Genomic DNA, 17,863 nt, shown 5'->3' on the forward strand with positions numbered 1-17,863 from the left:
GATCTTATCATATAGTTCAGTTCTTTCTTTCAGTGTCGTACGAATAAAGTGCATCACATTATTTTAATAAAAAAAAAGCTGAAACTGGAAATGGCATTGAAAAGAATCTTTTGCCTGAGAAATTCTCAGTAAATACAGGACGCCTAAGTACAGATAGCAGAAGAGACGCAAGAGGCCTCAAAGCAGAATTCAAGAATTTATTAATTTACTGTGATCTATTATTTTACTAAAACAAATCTAAAAATCAGCTTGTTTGTAATGCCTTTTTTATTTTACATATTCCTTTCCAGATAGTTAACTGAGTAATAACTCAGTGAATGCATCTTTCTTTAAAATTACAGGTTGTTAAACGAGTATTTTAAGCCGCAGGAGTTTAATAGAATATATTGGGCTGGTATAAATGCTTTTATTTTCAAAGAATCACATTTTTTGCAGCCTTTTTTTTAGTTTTTAAAAGCTGGTCTCCTCCTTTCCTCTTGTGTTTGGGCTTTTTTTTGGGGGGGATTGTGGTATACCAGCTTAAGATAAGCGGTCATGGAAGCAGCTCCAGTCTGCTGACCCAGCCAAAGGGGCAGTGGCACCCCTCCCGTCTGCCTCTTCACCACTCTTTTTTAGACCTAAACTCAATCTCTTTCCCTTTTTCTTCTGCACGCCTTATCTAGCCTTCTATTAATTTCTCTGTCCTCTATTTCCGTTTCATCTTCTCTTTCCCGTGGCTCTCACGAGTATCAGCACATTGACTGAGACTCAGCCACACAGACAAAGTGGGACAGGTTTTCTAGGCTTTATTTCAATGTGCACACCAACTACCAATTACATAGATATAATAGGACCACATTACAATTTGTAATAAGTGTTTTTTTTTACCATCTTGATGAAATATTTCTCAATGGTATCAGTAGAAATTAGAAGTAAACCAGACCTTGCAGACGATTTTATTGAAGGCTGACTTGAAAGTCACCGGCTACTGTAAATGGGCTGCAGTCATCACTCTTAAATGTTTTTGCTGCTCGACTTACTAAACCATTCAGACTGAAGAGTTTGAGGTGAGATGGGAGTGGCTTCTGTCTGCTCCGAACAATAGAGCTGGCAAGCAGGTGGTCAGCCATTCACTTTCTAGAAAGCTTGGACAAACTGGGCTTAGAGAGGCTGAATTGTTCACCCATAACAGACAGTCACAACCCTGTTAAGGGTGTAGGGGTTCACCTCCCATCACCTCCCCCCTCCTCTCTCCTCTCTCTAGTGAGTGTCTGCTTTATAAATCAGTTTAAGTTTCTTGGTTATCTTACTTTCTTGGAAATTGTTTGAATATTAGGTTATCCTTTAAATTAAAGTGTTTTTTTTCATACATGAGCTAACACTGACTGCAAAAGCTTGCAGTGAAAAAAGATAAGGCCACTTTCTCTAATTAAAATGTGCTGAAAAGTAGATCTCTTTACTGTATTGGATTTTTTGAGCCAGTTCAGCTGGAAGTACAGTAATGTAGTGTTAAATGCCTACTAGCAGCTGTCCAGTCAATGAGCAGGTCATAGGACTCTCATAACCAGGCGGCTGAGATGCTAAAGAAGGTTAGATCAGCAGCTCAAGAGGAGGGTTGGTTGGTTCTAATCTGCAGAGCTGCCAGACTGAGACATGGCTTTTAAAATGAGCCTTTGATGATTTATTGTAGCTTGTAAAAGATAAATGGGCAGACAGCTACACAACTCGGTTTTTCTTTTTTATGGATCACTTGTCCTAATGACTATGAAAGAAAGCACATCAGCTTTACACATTTACCAAGCGTTTAAAGGAGAAATGTATTATGGAATATTTTGCTATGGAGGCTTCTTTTCATTAGTGATATTGGTCTAATGCGATTCAGATATTCTATTATTTTATGTAATTTAAAAAAAATCTTAGTTAAGATTTGGCTAGGAAAGACTCGCTACTACACAAGTTTAACGTTTGCATTTCAGATAAGTCGGGTTGGCATTTTACCAATGTGACTTCAAACTGGCTTAACCCTTTAAAGCTACTATCACAACGCCATCGGCATGGCGCATTCAAGCAACCGCATCCAATGAAAAGTCTATGTTAATATATGTTTCTGGCTTCTGCGTTCAAAACTCGCATGTTCACTCGTCGCAACACAAGTTTCTATGAGTATTTTAGGGCTCTACCTACTAAACACTCAGCTATTAAAAGTTAAATCAAGTCAAAATTTGACCAATCAGGGACTCAGTTTTAGTAGTGATGAAAAGATGGCGTCCCTTTTCATTCACGGAAGTGCCAACCGTTTGAAAATTGATAATGGAGGAGAAATTAATAATTACAGTTTGTGCCTGGTGAGGAATGTAGGACACAAAGTCTTTGAAATATCAGAATATATCTGTGAAAGAAAAAGCCTGGAGCGAGATTCATGAGATTTGCACTGCTTCAACATTTCGCACCAAACCTCTTCCAATTCTAAGTGGCGGACATGTAGTTGAAAAAGAAGAAGAATCCCTGCACTGTTTGTATGTGTTACAAACATGTTGCAAACAAGTATGAACATGGCACTTTTAGCACATTGTTAAACATGTGTCACATGCCTTTTATGAACATAGCATCACATTGGAGCTGTCGCTGGTGACGCCTAAATAAAACATGCTCTTTGACACACCGGAGCTCTTTGACTATTACATGATTGACATGTGTCAGCTGATTCCTATGAAAAGAAAATTGGCTTTACATGAATAAGCAACACTTTATTTGCTTCAGATTTCAATGGAATTGCGTTAATTGCGTAAATGGTTAAAGAGTCGAAAGAATGTTAACTCTGGAGCTAAAGCTCCAATGTTAAACAGTTATTACAAACCATTGGGTTGGGGGACCACACCTTTGTTCATCTCCATGCACGGTTTGGTAGCAACCACTGCTATCAACATGTGCATTTGCCAGCAAAGTCCATCTCAAGGTAATGAGAACGCCCTGTTATGCTATACAGAATGACACTGAGTTTAACAGTTTTTGGAATTACTAGCAGGCATGCCGTCATTCTACATTTTGGGCTTAGTGCAGCTGAGCTTTCGTTTTATTTTTATGTCTTGTAAACAGATACAGCTGTAAAGAAGAGTTGTAACGAGAATAGATTTTTTTAGACAACTTGTGTGAGCCAATCTTCCTTTAACATTTAGCTAATGTAATTCAGACCTAGCATGACCTGTAAACATGGAAACAATGCTGTTGCCACAGGCCCTAATTGGACTAATTACCTTTTATTGATATTTCTGTCTACTTTTATTATAATTAGCTGTAATAAATGCTTATTATGGGTTTAATTAAAAGAGCTTTGAATTGAACCAATTTCAGTGCATAAGAGGAAAACATCTCACAGATTAAATAGCAATAAACCAAGGAATGAATCACTGGAAAGTGCTGACTAGACCAAGGGGAACAGAATGTGAGCACTCGAATTAAAGAAAACCTCTTGATAGAAGATCAAGAAGCATTACCTCACATGACTAAAGAAAACTGTGGTCCTTGTAAGTCTTTCCTCTAAGTCTGAGGGGGTTGCTCTGGACAAAATCCAACACACACACAAGAAGGCCCACACTGAGACAAAAAAACCTACTAAACTGAACATGAGGATGTTCTTATGATGGCCAAAGAAAACCAAAAAGTGTAATTCATCTTGTGGAAACTTTATTCCTTATATAGGAGAACGTGAAGCATGATTGTATGCATTATTTTACTTTTGTACAAACTGTTAAAAAATACCATTGATTAAGTATTTAAGCATATACTGTCATGATTTGAACTTGTCTTGTTTTTGGTCCTTGTTCTGTCTTGTTTCTGTTTCCTGTTTTATTTTGAAAGTCTCCTGTCTTGTCTGTTTTCTTGAGTTTTACTTCTTTTGGTCCCCATCAGCCCTGATCGTGTCCACCTGTGTCTTGTCTGCCCTGTCTGTATTTAAGTCTTGTCTCTGCCTTCCTCCTGTGTTGGTCCATTAGTGTTCCTGTTCTGGTGTTCTCGTCTTGTCATGCCAAGTTCCTTGTTCTCTTGCCACGTCACAGTGAGTTATGTTTCAGTTCTGAGATCCTGCTCTGCAGCGCTTTTCGTTTGTGTTTCGCATTAAACCCCTTTGCCCCTGATCCTCATGCCTCCGCCTCTGCGTCTGGGTCCAACCGGCTCTCAAGCCACCCTGCACCATGACAGAATGGACCAACCATATTTTTTGGACCCAGCAGAGCGGGACATGCAGCTCCTAGAGGCTTATTGTCAGGAAGCCGAGCGCACGAGGTCTTACTGGGTTTTCGACCAGGCCCAGTTTGCCTCGTATGCCTGGAGTGGGAGCCACCTGGACTTCACAGGGAGCCGTCTTGCCCTGAGGGGGGGTCGTCGCCGTCGTCCCCGCCGTCCCCGCCGTCCCCTTCCTGTTCCAGAGGTGGTCCGGCACGCACCACATCGCTTTCCAGTGGTGGTGCCAGATGCACCCCATCCCCGTCATGTTCCGGTGGTGGTCCCGGATGCACCACAACCACGTTCAGTGGTGGTCCCGGACGCACCCCGACCCATCCCAGCTCCCAGGGGGGTGCCGCCTGCACCCCGACCCGTCCCGGCTCCCAGGGGGTTGTCGCCTGCACCCCGACCCGTCCCGGCTCCCAGGGGGTTGCCGCATGCACCCCGACCCGTCCCGGCTCCCAGGGGGTTGCCGCCTGCACCCCGACCCGTCCCGGCTTCCAGGGGGTTGCCGCCTGCGCCCCGACCCGTCCCGGCTTCCAGGGGGGTGCCGCCTGCGCCCCGACCCGTCCCGGCTTCCAGGGGGGTTCCGCCGGAACCCCGACCGGTCCCCACTTCCGGCTCCACGCCTGACCCGCCTGAGCTCGGCTCCACGCCTGACCCGCCTGAGCTCGGCTCCACGCCTGACCCGCCAGAGCCTGACTGCTGGCCCGACCCGCCAGAGCCTGACTGCTGGCCCGACCCGCCAGAGCCTGACTGCTGGCCCGACCCGCCAGAGCCTGACTGCTGGCCCGACCCGCCAGAGCCTGACTGCTGGCCCGACCCGCCAGAGCCTGACTGCTGGCCCGACCCGCCAGAGCCTGACTGCTGGCCCGACCCGCCAGAGCCTGACTGCTGGCCCGACCCGCCAGAGCCTGACTGCTGGCCCGACCCGCCAGAGCCTGACTGCTGGCCCGACCCGCCAGAGCCTGACTGCTGGCCCGACCCGCCAGAGCCTGACTGCTGGCCCGACCCGCCAGACTCCATGCCAGACTCCATGCCAGACTCCATGCCAGACTCCATGCCAGACTCCATGCCAGACTCCATGCCAGACTCCATGCCAGACTCCATGCCTGACTCCACGCCTGACGACTCCACGCCTGACGACTCCACGCCTGACGACTCCACGCCTGACGACTCCACGCCTGACGACTCCACGCCTGACGACTCCACGCCTGACGACTCCACGCCTGACGACTCCACGCCTGACGACTCCACGCCTGACGACTCCACGCCTGACGACTCCACGCCTGACGACTCCACGCCTGACGACTCCACGCCTGACGACTCCACGCCTGACGACGCCTCCAAGCCTGACGACTCCACGCCTGACGACGCCTCCAAGCCTGACGACGCCTCCAAGCCTGACGACGCCTCCAAGCCTGACGACGCCTCCAAGCCTGACGACTCCTCCACGCATCCCTCCGGACCTGCCTCGCCGGACCTCTGGGCCCCCCGGCCGTCCTCCGGACCTGCCTCGCCGGACGGCACGGACCCCCGGCCGTCCTCTGGACTCTTGTGCCCGTCGAGGTTTATCCTCCGGGGCCCCCCCCTCATGTGACTTTTGGAACCTCGGAGCGGTTCCTTGAGGGGGGGGTACTGTCATGATTTGAACTTGTCTTGTTTTTGGTCCTTGTTCTGTCTTGTTTCTGTTTCCTGTTTTATTTTGAAAGTCTCCTGTCTTGTCTGTTTTCTTGAGTTTTACTTCTTTTGGTCCCCATCAGCCCTGATCGTGTCCACCTGTGTCTTGTCTGCCCTGTCTGTATTTAAGTCTTGTCTCTGCCTTCCTCCTGTGTTGGTCCATTAGTGTTCCTGTTCTGGTGTTCTCGTCTTGTCATGCCAAGTTCCTTGTTCTCTTGCCACGTCACAGTGAGTTATGTTTCAGTTCTGAGATCCTGCTCTGCAGCGCTTTTCGTTTGTGTTTCGCATTAAACCCCTTTGCCCCTGATCCTCATGCCTCCGCCTCTGCGTCTGGGTCCAACCGGCTCTCAAGCCACCCTGCACCATGACATATACCTTCAATTTATGACTTATAAATGAAAATTTAGTTTTTATCTCTTAACATCTGCAAGATGACATTTTGAGTTTGCTGACTGGATCCTATTAATTGCTTAATTTTGCTTGCTCTTTCATTTTTTACTAGAACAGTCTGCAGCCAAAGTCCTGTGTTATAAAAAAATGTAAAATATTTATTTATTTAATGGTCAGATATAGAACTAGGTTGCATGGGAAGTATTGTCTGTGTTGAAACAAGTGGTTCAAAACATTATATTGTCTGGCCCAGATTCAAGTATTGCTAACCTTAATGAAGGCTCGGTGCCCCTTGTGAGTACAGAGCTCCCAGCAATTTCTGAGCGGAGAATGTAACTGTACAAAAACTGTAGCTTAATACGTGTCACGTTTCTATGGAAGTCTCTGAACTTCTCTGATTTGTGCTTGAAACCCCTCAGTGCTGATGAAAATTACAAAAAAGTGCTTGGGAAACATTTTTCTTTTGCCCCAACAATGAGCCTTTAATAAAACTACCCACCATGATGCCAGAACATCAAACAAGAGCTGCACAGCTGGATTGCGCTCAGGTCGAAGAGGCAACTTGTATCACTTACAGAGGAGAGAGGGCTTGATACAACTGTAGCGCAAAGCAGATTTCACACATCAAGCTGAAGCAAAAATGGGAATTCATTATATTAACCTGATTTATTACCCATTCAATGTTGACACTCTATAGCCCCATTACAAAGAAAGGGGGTTGGGGCTCGAGTTCCTTGCTGAAGGCAAGAAACTGCTTCATTTTAGCAATGTATCCAAACAACAAAACATCTTTCTTTTAAAGTAATGATGCTTGTAAATAACTTTAACATGCAGGAAATAAAATCTTTCCATTTTTCTTGGACAAAAAAAGGTCTTGAGTCTGGAACTGCCTGTGCTGAGTCCATGACCCACTGCCTACATTTTTGCTCTAAATCTTCAGTAGATCTATAAAATTCATTGCTTTCCACAGCACGATGAAGCAAATCCTCTAAAATTCATCAGTGGCTGGAACATCCTTCAAGACAGAAGCACATCAGTAAGACAGCTAGGTTAGTGAAGTCATTACGGGGGAACAGAATGCTTCCTGCAAGATCCCTGTGGCTATCAAGGGCAATCCCATCATCTGCAAACTATATTAAACCCTATATTGATTCCGAAAAGGCCTGAAACGTTTAGGCAAGGGAACACAGGGAATTTTTAGAGGCTTTGCACAAAGGAAAAACATCCTGAAGGATGCAGCCACTTTTCACATAGAAGGACTCGAAGTCCTAAATCATGGAAACTGCACCTCTCAGCCATGAGGTGCTGACTGAATGAAGCCCACTAACTAATTGTATGCTGTCTTTCAGCATGGCTATAGATTATTACCACACTTCCATATGCAATTAACTAAATGGATCCTTGAGATCTGGACTAAATAAATGGACTTGAGGGATGTGGTGGTGTGTGAAAGGGGATTTATTGTTCTATCTTTTTAGTCTACTTGTCTAGATATGCACTCTTAATCATCAACTGTTTCTAGAAAAGAAAATGAATTGAGCAAACCATATTTAAACAGGTTCCATTAAAGACCCACTTAAATGAATATCATGCTTTTGTTGTTTTTAAAGGGCTTATATCATGCAAAATAATCTTTTTGAGCTTTTAAGTGGACTATAATGTTCATTCCTCCTGAAAAGAAACCCCAAAGCGGTACTTTGTTCAATTCACGCATTTTTGATTATTCCTCTAAAAACCTAAACTTTGAGGACAGTCCCTCCGATCCCATGAAAAGGAGCTGGCAGTGTTTGGCAAAAAGGCTTTCCTTTTCAATGCACAATATGCACATCCATCTTTGCAAACGTTTGGATGTTGTTTTTTTTAAAATCGGCGAGACGCAGACATGCTGCCAAGCCAGGCTATAAGTTAACGTCATGAAATGGGCAGCATCTACAATGAGTGAATGCCAGTGCCTCAGAGATCGAGTCATCTTACTTCCGTGTAGGAGAAGAACTAAAGATGAAAATAACCAAGATTTAATTAAAAAAAAAATTTTTTAGTGTGCCAAACGTAATATATTATCATGTACATGGATATTATTTAATGTCCATGCACCGCTCCATCCTTATGCATCTACTAGCAGACAAATGAATACATTAATGTCTTAATTTTCCTTGTCTGAGCTGCCATCTTTACTGCTGTATCGCTCCAATATTACTCACCTTTTTTGTTGCACTGCTAATGTCAGCTTGAGGTTGGAAGGGACTGTAAGCTTGCAGGAGGAGAGTGTAAAGGGATGATGGGATCTCATCGGAGGTTTACTTCCACTCACGACTTGGAGGTGATTTTCAGATCAACCCCTGCCACTCTGCAGAAACTGTTTTAGAAAACGACATAGGTTTATGATGTTTGCTTTAAAAAAGGCATAAACATAATTAGATGACCACTGGGAATGCTCTTACAGTGGATCAAAATTTGATAGAAACGGGACTTTAATATTACCCTTTGATACCAAGATTTAAAACACTAACCAAGCAGATTTTGCAAGTTCCAGCAAACATCAGGGTCTTTTTTGAAAAAAAGGTTCTAGTTCCATTTAAAAGGGACATTGTTTGTTTTTTAAATCTGTGCATAGATTTACATTCTAACTATTTAGTAATAGACTGAAAATAATGTATTGACTGAAGTAGAACTTGGCCATCATTTATCCAAAAAGATCATAACTATAAAATTGAAAAAGCTGTTAAAATATGGGTAACCAAATAAGCCATGGCAAATCACTGTTAATAGAGAGACTGTACATCAGCTTATATCAAAGGGTCTGTATTTTACTTTGTGTTTTTATCTGAATAAAGTAAAAGCGAATGAAGGTATTTTGTCTTACTGGAAGCTTTCGAGTTCACAACCCCCAGGCATTCTCAAAAACGCATAGTGGCACGATCCCTTTTATCCTTTGTTTTGAAGGTACATTTTCTTCAGTTATTTGTCACTGCTCTTTTGGGAGTTGATGACATCTGGAGAACAGCTGCCTCCAGGCATATCACGTGAAGAGCACACTTGCAATAAAGTTGCTCCATAGCAATTACCATAAGAAGTTAAGGGAGTTGGGAGGTCAGTGTCCACATTCCCTATTTAATGTGGTTTAGGCATGGACAATCTCCTGAAATCAAACACCACACAGCCACATTTACACACCAAAATAGGTGCGGGTGATGCACGCAGACAGACACACAACAGAGCCCCTTCCGTCTCTCTTCTATACAAGGAAACCATTCAGCACTCCCTTGGAGGGCAGATTCTGCAGTGAGAAGTCTAGCCAGAGGGTATGGGGGGTGGGTGGGGGGATGGGGGGTGGGGGGTGGGTGGGTGTTTGGGTTCCAAGGAGAGAGATAATTCAATTACACATAAGTCAATTCCCCCGTCCATCCACATACAAACACATACCCATTTTAGCCTGTCGGTCAAACAAGCAGCATTGATGTTTACATTTGGGATCTCCTCTTAGTTTTTGTTTTATCATAACAGTCTTCAGTTTGAATATTTGACCGAACATAATCCATTCACATTTAGCGTACTTTTCTGTCATGCAAGTCAATAATTATTTTTGTACAAAGTTTTTCATTTATGAGCAAACAATTTTTGGTCAAATTTGTGCAAAAGTTGTGATTAGTCAAAATTTCAAAGAAAAGCTTGGGGATGGGTTGAATATGTCTCATGCCATCATATAGGGCAGCTGGGTACAGAGGTAGAGCGGTCGACCTCTGTTTGGTGGATCGCTCTGCAAGCCCATGTGTTAAAGTGCAAGACACTGAACCCCACATTGCTCCCGAGGTCATAGGCTGGCGCCAGTGTTTGGCGGTTCTGCTGCCAAACACTATGAATGGGACAGTGACTCTTAAACACTTTGGGCCTTCTAAGAAGGTTAAAAAGCACAAAGTATATGCCATTTTACCTTCTGTTTTTTTTTTTTCATAAATACAGTATATATATTTTTTACCATACCCTATGAGTTCACTAATTTCTAAGAGACTGATATGAATAAGATGAAACCTTTCACTCAGTTTTGGGGCATTTTTAACAGTGCAGTTGTAACTGGACCTAACAGAAAGTTGGCCGCCCAACGATCATTGGCTGACGTTAGGCCTACACAATATACCGCAAATCGTTATCGCAGTATCAAGCTGTGCAACATGCATATCGCAAAAGACAGCGAAAATTGCAATATATGGTTACCTTAATGTGCTAAAACAATCTTATGGCAACTTGAAAAATGTAACAAACCAAATAAATACCTTTATGACTAATCGGATGGACCCCTTCACGTTGTTGACCAATCAGATGGAGCCCTATTATGTTAGATGTTCGCCTCCTATGTCGACGAGGGTCATTTGGAGTATAATTTTTAAACTGTTGCAATTAAATGGGAATGATGTTTTGGTTGCTCTTTGTTTATATGCCACACATTATATTGTTATCGGAATATTGTTCACCAATATCACATATCACAACTTTTCCTCATATCGTGCAGCCCTAGCTGACGTGTTGATTCATATACCAGGTAGATGGTCTTTTTGACAGCATTTCAAATGGAAAAATGCAAATGGTTACATCGGACATGGCCTTGCTACAAACTGGCAGACCATCCGAGGTGTACCCTGCCTTTCCCTTCAATGAGTGGTTGACTGTGATAGGCTCCAGCAACCCAGTGACCCCAAAGGGACAATGCAGGTTTGGAAATGGATGGATATATCTGACAGTCTGCAGTTTCAAAAATGTTTCACTCAATAAGTCCATCCTGCTTTTTCTTTTTCGAAGCAACTGCCAAGCAATAAAAGGTTAATGACAATGAAAATAGAACCAGCTGCACTAAGACGATGAAATGTTGATGATAAATAAAGGTATTCTACCGAATAGAAATGTTTTTCACTCTAAATGTGAAATATTACTTTACCTTCATCCATGCTTAAAAATATTATTTGCTTGAATAACATCAGCCGATATTTTTTGATGAATCTCTCTGGAGATTTTGTTGAAGTAGACCTAAATAAGTAGCCCAATATATATAGCCCAATATTACGACAACGGTTGTCTCAATGGGCTTCATACCGGTAATTGTATAGGAAACATGAAGTCATAGAATTCAATAGGTAAATTCTAAACCAACCAAACAGACTAAACTGAACTGGGTAGTGTATACTATGTGCCACGATAGCTAAAGAACAGTTTGCATTAAATGACTTTTTTTTTCAGTTCTCAGTAGACTATGTGAAAAACCTGCTTTGATTTTGCCACCTGGTGACTTTTACAAAAATTCTCATAGTGCCTGGAGCAAAATTTTACAAATGAACCAAGACCATCATTTTCGTTGGTGACTCAGTAGTCTCTTGTTTATTTTGCACCAGAGTTTAGGAAAACCTTCACACCTGCCAAGTGAAGCAGACTATCGGATGAGTCAGCTTCAGCGTGAAAGACATTTGCAATCTAAAGTTTAAGTCAAGCGACTTGTTTCCTTGTTTGCAACATTATAACCTGATCATTTGCAGAAGATGAGTGAACATGGTAGGGATTTCTATAACTTCTTGGGGAAAAGACTGTCATTCTTGTTTTGTTTTTTTTAAATCGTGGTACAATGACTGCTTACATGTTATTCAGAACAATTATGTAAATGAGAAAAACTATGGTTAAACTGTCCAGTGCAAAACAGACTTTAACTTTGGCAATGGGTAATTTTGAATCTATGAAACTGGGAAATATGAGACTTCCTGCATTAAGACTTTAGAGTTGCATATCCCTTTGAAGGTGGCTTCTAGCTTCAGTTTATTATATTGTACTTCTGTGTGTTGACTCCTAAAATATTTTTCTCTTTTCTCCAAAGTCACGTTTGCTTTTAACAGCAGATATTCTTGTCTCTGCGTACAGAAACAAAATGAGCCACTCTATCAGAACATCTTATGTGCAGTGTTATTACTAGAAGTTGTGGGAGGTGAGAATATAGATTACGGTACATTTTCACAACTTTCCATTGATACTTAGTATTTACTGTTAGTACTAGTCAAATGTGTGGGTGTGTATAAGTATATAGCACCTACAAGCAAGCAATAAATTTGTTTTCACAGACCTGTTACTAATACTTTTAGAAACCTTTCTATTATCCACTGGTTACCTATGTTAATGGCACCCGTTTGAGCTCATTACCTGTATAAAAGACACCTTCTTAAGAACTTGCCCACTATGCCCACGGTCAAACTGCAACGTTTCCCCTGTGGACAAGACCAAAGAGCTGTCTAAGGACAATATTGTTGACCTAAACAAGACTTGGATGAACAACAAGCAAACAGCATTTCAGTGAAGAGATCAACTGTTGGAGTTATTATTAGAAAATCGATGAAATTCAAGATCCCAGACAGTTTTCCTCTATCCGGGGCTCCATGCAAGATCTCACCTGGTAGGGTAAAATAATCTTGAGAACAATGAAGAGCCGGTTTAGCTCGTGCTGGTTTGCGGCGCCTTCCATCCGTGAAACCCAGGTTCAACTCCGGGCTGCTCCCTGTTCCCTTCTCTACCTCTATGCCGGTCCCAAGCCCGGTTGCTTTGAGAGGGTTGCGTCAGGAAGGGCATCCGGCGTAAAACATTGCCAAGTTTACCATGCGACTTGTTCGCTGTGGCGACCCCAGATGGGACAAGCCAAAAGAGAAACAATGAAGAAACAGCCTAAAAACTCCTAATAAAATACGAGGGAATTGGTCAATGACCTGAAGAGAGCTGGGACCACAGTAACAAAGGTTACTATTAGTAACGCTATACATTTTGATGCAATGATCTAAAGGTCTCCCTGCTTAGGCCGGCATAAGTCCAGGTCCGTCTAAAATTTTCCAGAGATCATTTGGATTATCCAGAGGAGGACTGGGAGAATGAAATATGTGGTGAGATGAGAACAAAGTGGAACTCTTTGGTTTGAATGCTACATATCGTGTTTGAAGGGAGCAGAATATAAAGTTGTATCCCAAGAACGCCATACTCACTGTTGTGCATGGGGGTGGAAACATCGTGCTTTGGGGCTGATTTTCTGCAAATGAGACAGGACGACTGACTGATCTGTATTTATTAAGAGGGTTGAATGAGTCAATGTATTATTACATTTTAGGTAAAATTCCTCCATCAGTTAGAGCATCAATGATGGAATGTGGCTGGATGTTCTAGCAGGACAATGATCCCAAACACACCACTCGGACAAAAAAGTAGTGTCAACGTAAAAAATATTTCAAGGGGCTTAAGTGGCCTAGCCAGTCTCTGGACATCAACCCACTAAAGAATCCGTGGAGGGAGTTGAAAGTCTGTGTTGACCAGCAACAGCCCCAAAACATCACAGCTCTTGAGAGATCTGCATAGGAGAATGGACCAAAATAGCAGCTTCAGTGCAAACCTGGTGAAGATCTACAGTGTACGTTTGACTTGTCATTGATAACCAGACTTTCATTAAAAAGAATTAAACCAAACTTTTCTTCTTGACCAAATACTTATTGGCAAATAAAAAATCTGGACGTTTAGACAAACACATTATTTCCTGACTTCTTTTTTACATTCTGTTTCAGTCGAAGTGTACTTATGATGGACTTTGCATACTTCGTCCATTTTTCTGAATTGATGTATACTGAACACATTTTTCCTGACTGTATACATTTTTTTTTTACTTCTTTTGTAGAACTGGAAATGTACTTATGATGGACTTTGCATACTTCGTCCATTTTTCTGAATTGATGTATACTGAACACATTTTTCCTGACTGTATACATTTTTTTTTTACTTCTTTTGTAGAACTGGAAATGTGAGTCATTGCCTTCCAGTATGAAACCTTAAACTCTTGCTAATGTCAGTGAGTCAGTAGTTCCCAAGGGACAGGATTTCTTTTAAGCTTGCTGCCCAGGCGAAGCCAAACACTCGTCGTTTGAGTAGCAAACAGGTAATCTGATCATTTGCAGTTTTACATTTTGTCTTTCTCAATCTGAAAGCAGTACTTCCGAGTTGAGTCTCTACCACTGCTGCCCTTTTGTCTTTGATAAAGTATAAATCAATACATCATTTAAGTGTTCTGCAAAACATTGATGCATCATAAATCAAATCCCATAAGTATAGGGTTTACTTGGCAAATCTGTCCTACCTACTTAAGTACTTGCATATTGGGTGTTGCATTGGTAGTTTGTTCAGATTTCCCCCAAAGGGGAGAGGCAAAGAAGTGAGTGCCTGCAGTGTATTCCTGACATCATATGTTTAACGTGTCTTTCTCTTGTTAGCCGTCAATCCTACTGTCACTGAGGGGGCTGCAGCAGCATTGACCACTTCCTGAGCATTATTCTCCATGGACAATGAAACTATGTAGACATTAATAAAATACTGTTATAAAACAGATAAATATCTCCTTTTACGTCCTTCTTGTGATTACCAAATGAAAAATGCGATGACATTTTTTAGTCCGGTTCATCTATCCATCTGAATATGTGAGAAATGGGAGGTCTGTTTTGTCTTCCAAACTTTGTGTACATTTAAATGATGATTGAGCAACTTGGCTCATTTGATACTTAATATAACAAGTATACATTTTTAAGATTTTGTATATCCTTGGCTGCAAATATGATGAATAGAAATTAGGCATCAAAAGTTCATCTTTCACCTCCAGCTTTGTTGCCACCTACAAATCCGTATGTTTTCTCCTTTCGACTGGATATCAGAGCTTTTGTATCTTCAATTTCAAGGTGATAGAAAATGACTTCATAGCTGTCCTTTCTGGAGTTGTTGTGCTTTGGTGACTAGTAATGACGTAACGTTCTGTCTGCTCCACAGTTCCTGGCTACATTATGGTCTTTGGACAATTTTGGACAATGGACAATTTTAAACATCATGTACTCTGAGTTGACGGATTTATAACTTTGTGGTGCATTAAGAGGAAAATATGTTCTCAGTGAACAACATATAATTAGCTGTGTATTGCTCGGGTAAAAACAACTTTAATATATGATTTAAGTGCTATTTCCAAAAAACATGATGCGATTTGATGAAAAAACGTTTGTTCAACTTCTTTTCTCAGAGCTATAAGCATTAAGATACCTTTTCTAGTGCATTGAAACTTGGTCTTTTTTTTTTTGCATAATCTTCAAGGCTAAACAGATTTTAATGTGACTTTTTTTGCTAAGTTAGCTTGTGCGAAAAATATTCCTTTTCAGTTTAAGAAGGAATTATACTTGCATGGTATTTGAATTTATTTCAATTATTTACTAAATGATTGTTATCCTGCCATACTTAAATGTATATTTTAAAGCCATTCTATTATTTCTCAACTTTTGAACAAATGCTGAGATAATTAAAAGTTATTCACACCTCTCAGCTCTTGTTATTTTTGAAAATGTAATTGTAGTTGTAATGTGACTGTTTCTATTGTGTATGTTAATCTTGTTGAACTTGCATCCACTTTGATCACAGCAAATGTAGTTCTCCCCGTCTTCTCAGCAGAGCAGCACTATACATTTGCATTTCACAGTAATTACACTTTTGCCTTGGATGTGTGTGTAATCCTTATGTAATGCCAAATATGCACAGCCAATTGCAGATGTCTAAAAACACAGTGTTGAACATTAGTTTGTGAAATTTTTTTTTTTACATTTTTTTTTTTATTACATAGCATGTTATAAGCTGGTGTAAATGGTGTACACTTTTGGTTTCGTCTCACACATTTCCAACATTTTCTTTCATAGGTGCTAGGATCAGCAGACATCCAAAAGGTCTCTCAGCAATAAGGTAGGAAGGTTTTAATCTAATGCTGAAGACTTGAAACAATTATTCTTGTTTTTTTGGACTTTTGTTGACTAAAACCTTTAGATATATTTTGTTTAAAAGAGATTTAATTTTTGCCACTCAAGCTGAATTTTTATATCCTAGTGCAGTGGGATGAAAGGTTTTGTCAATGAGGTGCAAGTTTGGAGTTTTAAGAGATTTTATTGTCAGTGTAAATGATGCGTCATCTGGGAGGCACGGACTGACATGTGGTGTGCGACAATGTTCAGTCTTTGGCCCCACACTTTTTTACCTTTACATGCTACTACTTGGTGATGTCATCAGGAGACATGGCTCAAACTTTCATAGTTATGCTGATGACACCCAGTTATATGTGACTGTTTCTCCAGACGACATGGGACCCATTGATGACCTTATAAGTTGTGTTTTAGATATTGAAACATGAATGGGAGAGAACTTCTTAAAGCTCAATCAAGACAAAAACAGATATTTTAATTGTCGGTTTTGAAGCTGAGATAGAAAGGGTCTAATCCTATTTATCAATTTTTAATCTGAATGTGTGCAGTAAAGTCAGATACCTTGGTGTGATTTTAGATGCAGATATTACCTTTGAAGCACACGCAAAGCAATTTACAAAGACATTGCATTTTATCATCTTAGAAATATTGCCCGAGTGAGAACCTTTCTCTCCAAAGCCAGTGCGGAAATATTAATCCATGCTTTTATAACACCTAGGATAGATTATTGTAATGCTCTTCTTTTTAGTATAAAGAAAAAAATACTATCAACCAGCTGCAGCTTGTTCAAAATTCGGCTGCACGCCTTTTAACTACAACCAGAAAGAAGGAGCACAGTATTCCAATTTTGAAGTCTTTGCACTAGCTCTCAGTCAGCTTCAGGATTGATTTTAAGGTTCTTTTATTAGTTTATAAAAGTTTAAATGGAACTGGACCATCATTTTTATCAGATTTACTTTTAGTTTATGACCCTCCCAGTCTGCGGGTGGTCCCAAAGGTCAGAACTAAAACCAACGACAAGGCCTCATTTCAGCACTGTGGGCCTCGCCTGTGGAACAGCCTGACTGAGGTTGTGAGGGCTTCAGCCACTGTGTGTGGAGGTTTTTAAGAAAAAACTTAAAATACATCTTTTTAGTAAATCTTTTACATAGTTTTTGCTTGATCACATGTTTTTATTTGATTTTATAAAATTTTAACAACAATTCAATTTGTTTTGATTTTAATCGTGGGATTGGTATGTGTTGGGTTTTATGTGTTTTTATTGATTAAATAATTTATTTGTATTATTATTTGTATTATTTTTACTATGTTTATTATTTTAACTACTATATTTTTTATCTTGTAATTATTATTATTATTTTTTTTCTCTGGGAAGCACTTTGAGATGCTCTGTGGCATGATAAATAAAGCTGAATTTGAATGTCATCACATTAACATGCGGTAGTGTAACTGTTTGGATTCGTTATGGGCTGTTTACTTAAGTTCAACCCTTTGTTCTTTATAAATTTGTCAAAAAACGATAGAATCATTTTTGTCAGTCATTCTCTCTTTTTACTTCAAGTTTGTCAACATGTACTACATAGTTATCCGATCAATATTTAGGTGTTGAGTAATTTTCTTTGCTTAGGTCGTAATGGAAGAGGATAAAATCAGGCTACTGAACCCATATTTCACAGCTCATATAACCTTGCTTTAAAACATGAGACGTCTGACCCAGGACCAATCGACACTTTACAATCCAGTTGTACTTTGTTTAAGTTTACTCATCAAATGTGGCTACAAACAAAACCGATCCAAAGCTGCTAATAGGG

The 17,863-nt window shown here is 41.0% G+C and overlaps 1 protein-coding gene across 4 annotated transcripts in view; it reads left to right on the forward strand.

Moving 5' to 3' along the window:
* The window catches only part of tln2a (talin 2a), an 88,289-nt gene that overhangs the window by 13,613 nt on the left and 56,813 nt on the right, over positions 1-17,863 (forward strand). For 3 of the 4 annotated variants that reach the window (XM_004067398.5, XM_020699875.3, XM_078944599.1), the window contains exon 2: positions 15,996-16,038. The exons of the other annotated variant lie outside the window; for it this stretch is intronic. The gene's annotated coding sequence lies outside the window, so the exon portion shown is untranslated. The remainder of the gene's footprint in view (positions 1-15,995; positions 16,039-17,863) is intronic. 4 annotated transcript variants of the gene reach the window in all.

This window comes from Oryzias latipes, chromosome 3 (genome assembly GCF_053564925.1).
Source record: "Oryzias latipes strain Hd-rR chromosome 3, Olatipes_Hd-rR_3.1".
NCBI lineage: Eukaryota > Metazoa > Chordata > Actinopteri > Beloniformes > Adrianichthyidae > Oryzias > Oryzias latipes.